Source organism: Homalodisca vitripennis, chromosome 4 (genome assembly GCF_021130785.1).
Source record: "Homalodisca vitripennis isolate AUS2020 chromosome 4, UT_GWSS_2.1, whole genome shotgun sequence".
Taxonomy (NCBI): Eukaryota; Metazoa; Arthropoda; class Insecta; order Hemiptera; family Cicadellidae; genus Homalodisca; species Homalodisca vitripennis.
Window position 1 is genome coordinate 198,302,063 of NC_060210.1, and position 7,503 is coordinate 198,309,565.

General features: G+C 33.1%; 1 non-coding gene across 1 annotated transcript; it reads left to right on the forward strand.

Moving 5' to 3' along the window:
* Positions 1-5,707: 5,707 nt before the first annotated feature.
* On the forward strand, positions 5,708-5,814 carry LOC124361583. Its single transcript, XR_006922340.1, has one exon. It is a non-coding gene; the product is annotated as a U6 spliceosomal RNA (small nuclear RNA).
* Positions 5,815-7,503: the final 1,689 nt, after the last annotated feature.

Consider the following 7,503-nt stretch of genomic DNA (forward strand, 5'->3'; position numbering starts at 1 on the left):
TGCCAACATTTACACTGTATTAGAAAAGGTTTCCACTATTTTATACGTATTTTTTAAATTGATGTTAATTTATATAAATTTTTACTATTTTGTAACTAAAATAATTTTTTTATCTTATTTAATTACAAAAATCGTAGTACTGACTTGAATGCAAGTCTATATTAGAAATAGTAAAAATCTTTAATTCGGATGAGTGGTTTTTGAGAAAAATATAAATATACGAGATAAAAAAAGTGTTTCTCATTTTCGAAAACTTAAAGCTTAACTTACTCTTTTAAACATAATCCAGTCTCTTCTCCATCTAACAACTTTACTACTTCTTTGTTATTTTCTACCTTATCATGGACTGTTTTACTCCCACTTCACACGCTTTATAAGCGTTTTTTCGGTCGCGGTCAATATCGCTTAGAGCTGTAAATAGTTTTTTCCCACAAGATCTCTCAACAATTTAATTGATCCCTATTCCCTCCATTGAAACAAATCACAGCATATTGTGTACCCATTTCAAAGTTTGAACGCCAACAAATTTCTCTTTTAGCAGCCTATTCTGGAATTACAATTTTTATTGACATTTTGCGTAAATCCATGTAATCGTTTTTTTAACTGTGGTTGAGCTTTGTGGGTCTTTGAATGTCGCTTTTATAGTTTCGATTACAGCTTGATTTTGAGGCATTTATGCTTTTATGTTTACAACTTTTCTGTTCTTGCAATGCTTCAGTCTTGACCAGAAGGAGGAATAATCTTAGGCCTAGTCTTAATCTTAACTTTTGAGTGATCCCCTGCTCAAGGTATCACGCAAAATCGTGAAGCGTTGCACATTTTTTGCCAACATTTAACTTTCTGTAATATTTTGTATCTCATTTGTAGTAAAATTTTCATGTTATTCTTTTAGAGTTCTTAAGTATTTTAGATAAGAAAATATGTGTTTATTAAAGTTATCTTAATTTATTTGACCTCTTCTGTGTATTCCTGTACGACACGTTGGCAGCGATAGTCAGCATCTGCTTCTATCTCAGTTGTCTTAAAGTCGGCATTCGACAGTTCTCTTAGGGTAGAGATTAAATTTTTTCTTTGCATACTTGAATTCAAAGATATCATAATGACAAATGCGGGTTTTAAGAGTCTATTTTACAGTTAATAATGACATAAACGTGTTATTTCTGTTTCGTTATAAACCAGTCTAAGATTTTTTTTAATGATTTATACATTTAGGAATTAATTACTTTTTAACGATGAAATCATGTTTTGTTTGATTGCCATACTATGGGGTCATACAGCTTGTATAGATAAACAAAACGCTTGGTCACCACTAACTAGTCAGATATCTATAACTTAAGAGTAACTTATGTTTAACGACGCAAAATAGCTGCGGTGCAGCGACGAGGAGCTCTTAGACTCTAGGGAGCTTGTGCCTACCGAACGGTTTCGGAAGCAGCCGTACTGGTAATTGCAGGAGCCACACCGATGGATTTGTTAGCATTTGAAAGAGTGAAACTCTACGACGCTAAAAGGAATGGTGACAACTCCAAGGAGGCAAGAAAGAGGATAAGGACGGAAACACTACAGGAGTGGCAAAATCTATGGACATCGGGAGAGACGGGCAGATGGACGGCACGGCTGATACCGGACATCAACGTCTGGCTCTCTCGGAAGCACGGAGAAACGGAATTTTTCCTGACACAGTTCTTTACGGGCCACAGCCAGTTCAACGACTACCTCTTCAGGATGAGACTACATGACAATCTAACGTGCAAATATTGCCTGGACAAAATCGACGACGCCGAAAACACACGTTCTTCGAGTGTGCTCGGTGGAAGGACTACAGAAGCAGCGCCGAAGAGATCATAGGCGCCAGGCTCTCCCCCTCAAGCCTGGTGACCTATATGATCACACAAGAAGAAAACTGGTCAGCTGTCGCAGCTTATGCACAACACCTTCTGAGAGATAAAATCGCCGAAAGGGACCAGTAGCCAGGAGTAGGCGTCGCAAGACGCAGGACGGACTGGATTGATGTAATGCTAACGCGGTTCCAAGCCAGTCCTCCCCGTACCATCTACGGGGAGAGGGGAGAGGAGTGTTTTTTTAGTGGGTAAAAATTTCCACACTACCGTCCATTGTTATCTGCCGTAAGATGGGCGGCGGAGTATTAACGATGGCGGTGTCTTTGGAAGATTTTTTTCGCACCTCTATAAAAAAATCAAATTTTCAGGCGAATCGTGTAAATCATGCAACTGATATTAAATAATGAAAAGGGAATGTTTATTACCCTTGAATATTATTAATATTAATCTAGTAATACTTGTTATAAATCACACTACAAATCGAACGATTTGGTTATTTTTTCATGCATATTCACTAAGTACCAACCGGTAAGCGTATATTTAACTGTGCTATAGTAAATTCAAAAGCTCTTATATAATGTTTGTTTGAAATGTTACTTATTTTTTTTATATTTACACCATAAAAAGTTATTTTTACACATAATTTTCCCGTTATTAACACGTAGACTAATATTCTGTTTTTTTTTCCTTTAATATGTTTTAGATTTTAATTTTAACCTGTAAAACGAGACATCTCTCATTATTCAATATTAAGTGCTAAAAGTATTTTATGTTTAGCATTGTTCTTACGGAAATAAAATCAAGATGGCAGCTCTTATGCTAAAACCGAGTACAGTATCGATGATTGATTAACCTTTAATATAAAGGTAACAGGACACTTGTCATCGATAAGTGTAACAAAAAACAGTAACACAACATTTTAATATTTTTTATATGTCAGGCTCCTAAGGAGGATGTCTAATCTAAAACATAGATTAAAAACTATTTTAGGTTAAGTGAATAAATTTTACAAAGACGTTGTAGCATGATTTGTTGACGAGAGGTAATTGTAAATAAAGAATTACTTTTGATTCATATCAGAGCCGTATTATAACAAAGTACTTATTCTATAACAATGTTATAATAACGAATGTAAATACTAAGATAGTCAGTCTTACATGACTACGTGCCAGAAAGGTTCACTTCTGGCTGGTTTATACCATCGAGACTTACATACAGCGAAAACCGATGTGTCACTTACATAATATGGGCAACCCTCTGGATGTCTAGGAGGGACACATCACTAACCGTAAATAGGAAGTTATAGGGGTGGAAGGATGGACCGATAAGTCTAGCACTTTCACTGCCGCCTCCTAATTTTGACAACTTTCTTACACTGCCGCCCGTTTTAATGAATGTTTAAATAAATATAAATTTTTAACCAATTATAAGAAAACCATGGGACTTACTTTTTTAAACCTGAGTTCTTCCTCTTTCTACACAAATGCTCACGCATGAATAATTTCAAACAGAAAGTCTTGTTTTAAAAGTTAAAAACATCATGTTTTTTGTAAAAAATTAAAAGTTGACCAAAAACATCCGCATAAGAGTAATAGAAACTTTTATTCTTGTGTTTTATAAATAACTGGTTTGTTACAGAATTTTACAGTTTTTTTTGTGGAACAGTATTTTACATGTACTAGTCTATAACGTAAATATATTTCTCATTATTATTTTCTATATTCAGTATTATAATTTTACTGTCACTATAGAACAAATATTTACAGTTTAAATATTTTTTTAGTGTGGGGGCCTAACCCACTTGTTCTAGGGACATAAAAACTGTTCCACTGAAAATAAAAAAAACTGTAAAATTCTGTAATAAACCAATTATTTATAAAACACAAGAATAAAAGTTTCTATTACTGTTATGCGGATATTTGTTTTGTAAGTAAACAACAATGTCAACAAGTCCATCGGTAGTAGACTAAAATCAGGATCATTATCTGTGTTATCTTGGAATAAATCATCACTTTCACTGTCACTTGAAAATCTGAGTAACTCTTCTAGCACTTGATTGCCTTCAATACTGTCATGATTAATTGTATTTACTCACAAAACAATCGTAAACTAAAGTAATAGCAAGCAAAACGATAACAATGCAGACGACGAATTAGCAGAACGACAATAAACGGCCGCCACGACCGCGACCCGACGACAAGTTCGTAAGCAAACCACTTTTTTCAGATATTCCAAATGACAGTTACTAATTTGACAACATTTGAACAAAACAACATTTCATAGATCATGATCCATACAGTAAGAAATAAAAATATGGAAATAGCGAATGACTATCAATGCTTAAGTCTAAATACGTTTAAATGCTTTTTTATTACTATAAAAGTTGGCGCCATCGAAGTGCTAGTCTACTGCGAGGGATGACTGTTGGAGTTGGTGGAGTTCCCTTGGTGTTAAAGGCTGCTTCTACCCTGGACTTGAGGAAGAGCTGTTCCCTGCCCGCTTTGTCCGGGGGGGGGGGGGGGTTGGAACAGAGATGTCCCCCCTTCTTTCAAGGTGACATGACTAAGTTGTATTAAGCACATTATCCTTCCTCATGGATCCCGACAGGAGGCGGCCCTTATCCCCAACCACACTCCCTGAATTTCACGTTACTTTGAAAGCAAGTCCAAAGGTCCTTTGTACCGTTACTTAGTTGTATTTTAAATAATACCTATTTTCGCAACCCTGTTACTCGTTACTGGATAATACAGTTATATCCCTTGGAAATACATTTTTGGCGGATTAATAACCAAAACGTAGGTTACGTTATGTGGCTTAGTGTTCTTTTAGATAATTGATTATATATAAACTGGTTAATATCGTGGTAAATAATCCATTTCACTTGTTTCAATATGAATTCGACAACAATGTAATTGGAGGTGAAATTTTTAAGATTTTAAAGTATTTTAACGTTTAAAATTGGTGATAAATCACTAGATGGGGTATGTAAAAATAGTTAATTTTTTATAACACTTGGGTTTTCCTCGTATTGCTGACATAAGAAATTTATTTGGCTAATACTGTAGCCTAATCTATCAAAATATATTATATTTTTTTCCTTTTAGGCTACAAACTTTTGTATAATAGAATATAACTAAAATTATAGGCCCTACTTATTAACGGATATGTGAGTCTAAGCTTATCATGCCATTCTTACCGATATTGGATTTTTTCATATTCATGGTCTATATTTTCAGAAGCTTTATTTGTATATTTACATAATTTTGTTAGAATTTATACTGATACTTTATTTAAAACTTCTACTTCTATTTAACGATACTGAGATTAACCGTTCCAGAGTAAATTATACAAAAATAATAATAAAAATTTTATTATTTTATTACTTAGTGGCAACTTTGTTGACAATCTGTAGGAAAGAATCAATAGTTAATGTAATGAAACATGTACAGTTAAATAAGAAGGTTTGATAATTATTACTACGTAGAAATAAAACTTTCGACTGTTTAATATGGTTGTGAGCGTGAGCATGTTTGCCTTCTACTCGTACTACTTCATTTAGCCGGCCGTAGTAATGGCCGTAGATTACTAGCGCTGCCGCTAGGTCGCAGCACCTCCGCGCCACCCATCTAAATCAGGCGAGAGTTTTCAAAATTAATACTCTATAAACACATACAAAATCAAGTATTTAAAAATTATTTAATACTTAAACATTTAGAAAAGTATCTGTACTTTTATATTTAAATAAGCTAACTTGTATATTCATTGAAAATATTAATTATTTTGCTAGTCATCTGACAGTCCAAGACGACACAGCTTTGTAGTTTTGTGACAGTAACATATATACCCAACTGAGAGGAATAACAGATGTACTTGCTTCGGCAGTACATATACTAAAATTGGAACGATACAGAGAAGATTAGCATGGCCCCTGCGCAAGGATGACACGCAAAATCGTGAAGCGTTCCACATTTTTTTTGTCAAAATTTGGATTGGTCAAGACTAATTTTAGTTTATTTTGGATTGTGCTTCGAGGATAACATCATGAGTATTTTTTTTTTTTTTGTTGCTTACATATACTGTTACATCAACCTATTGTTCTCTTTAAATTGTCATAAACTAATTTTTTGTCCACAATTGGTCGAGTAGTGGTGATATAGACAAAAAGTAATTAGGCCTAATTAAAAATAAGATTTATTGTTGAGATTGAAAAGGGAACTTTCGGATCTTAAAGTTTAAATGGTAATATTTTAAAATACAGAGTGGAATATGATAAATTATAACCTATATTTTAAGGAATCTATGAGTGTGTAGTATGGGATACAACATTTAAGTTAAATTATTAATTTATTATACACATCTGGACTCAGGATGAAATACATATCTGTCAGTCAGTCAGAAGAAAGGTGGATTTCAATACGTTTGTCATTTCTAAATATCATATTCAAGATTTATTATTACTGTTGAATGACAATTCATACAGAATATTTGCAACAACGAACTAATTAATATCCAATATTTTAATTAATGAATTTCAAATATTAACGAATTTTTGAAACCTTTTAAGGCGTAAGAGCACACAATAATATTTTTTAAACATTTTATTTTTATGAATTCAGGCTTGTTGAATAAATGTGAACGTCCAAAATTACAAAATATATTTCTATGTCGCTTTATGACGTACAACATTTGTAACAATTGTCAGGGAATTTGTTCTTGATGAATTTTTAAATATCTAAATATTAGCTCTTTCAGATTTTATTTAATACATAATTATTTCTTTAAATAAAATGATTAAATTATTCCAGACACTAAACTCATTCTTCAAGCAAAGAATACTGTTACAAAGCCAAACAAATTATGCATACACAAAACATTGAACCCTGACTATTAATGCTATTAAATAAGCACAAAATTGCTAAAGATTTAATCTAAAAGAAGAAGACGGTGAAATAGCCAATCTACTATATTCGGTCTGAGGCAGACCACCCGTGCAGTATGTAAGAACTCATGGGGAATCCAGTGGAAATATGTCATTAAAATCTATGTACAGGGTATTCCAAAAATAAGAGTCAAGTGTTCGAATCTAAAAGTTTTTAAATGTAAGCATAGATCAAATCAAGCATCATTTTAAAGGTCTTGTTAAAAGGAACTCATTGGCGAAAACAAAATTCACGTATCTCAATCCGTTTCAAAATGGCGTCCGTTTTTGAAAAGTGTTTAAATTTACGGAACGTTCTGTTTTTTATCCATTTGAGTTTTGTTTACCCTGATCCTGGTTTCTTGCTCACAAGAAACTCAGCTTCAATCTGATATGACTACTTTTTAGACTATTTAGTTGTTCCAACTAAAATTTGGAAAAAAGCACAATCCATAGGCTACAAGTAAAAAATTTAAAATAGCAACATGCATAATGTTGTGCATCATTTTTAAGACCTTGTTAACTCTTTTCGTATCTCAAATGGTTTACAAAAAAATAAGTAGAAATTTATTTTCACGTAATTTATTCTAGTTATACCTTAGCAATTCATAATTTTTACTACTTGAAAAAATGAAAACCTATGGCCTGAATCGCGGGTCACACAATGTCAATAATAGCGAATTCCCAAAAAGAAAATTATGTAGCCATTATTGTTCTATTAATAACAGTAAAACCCATGTCCGG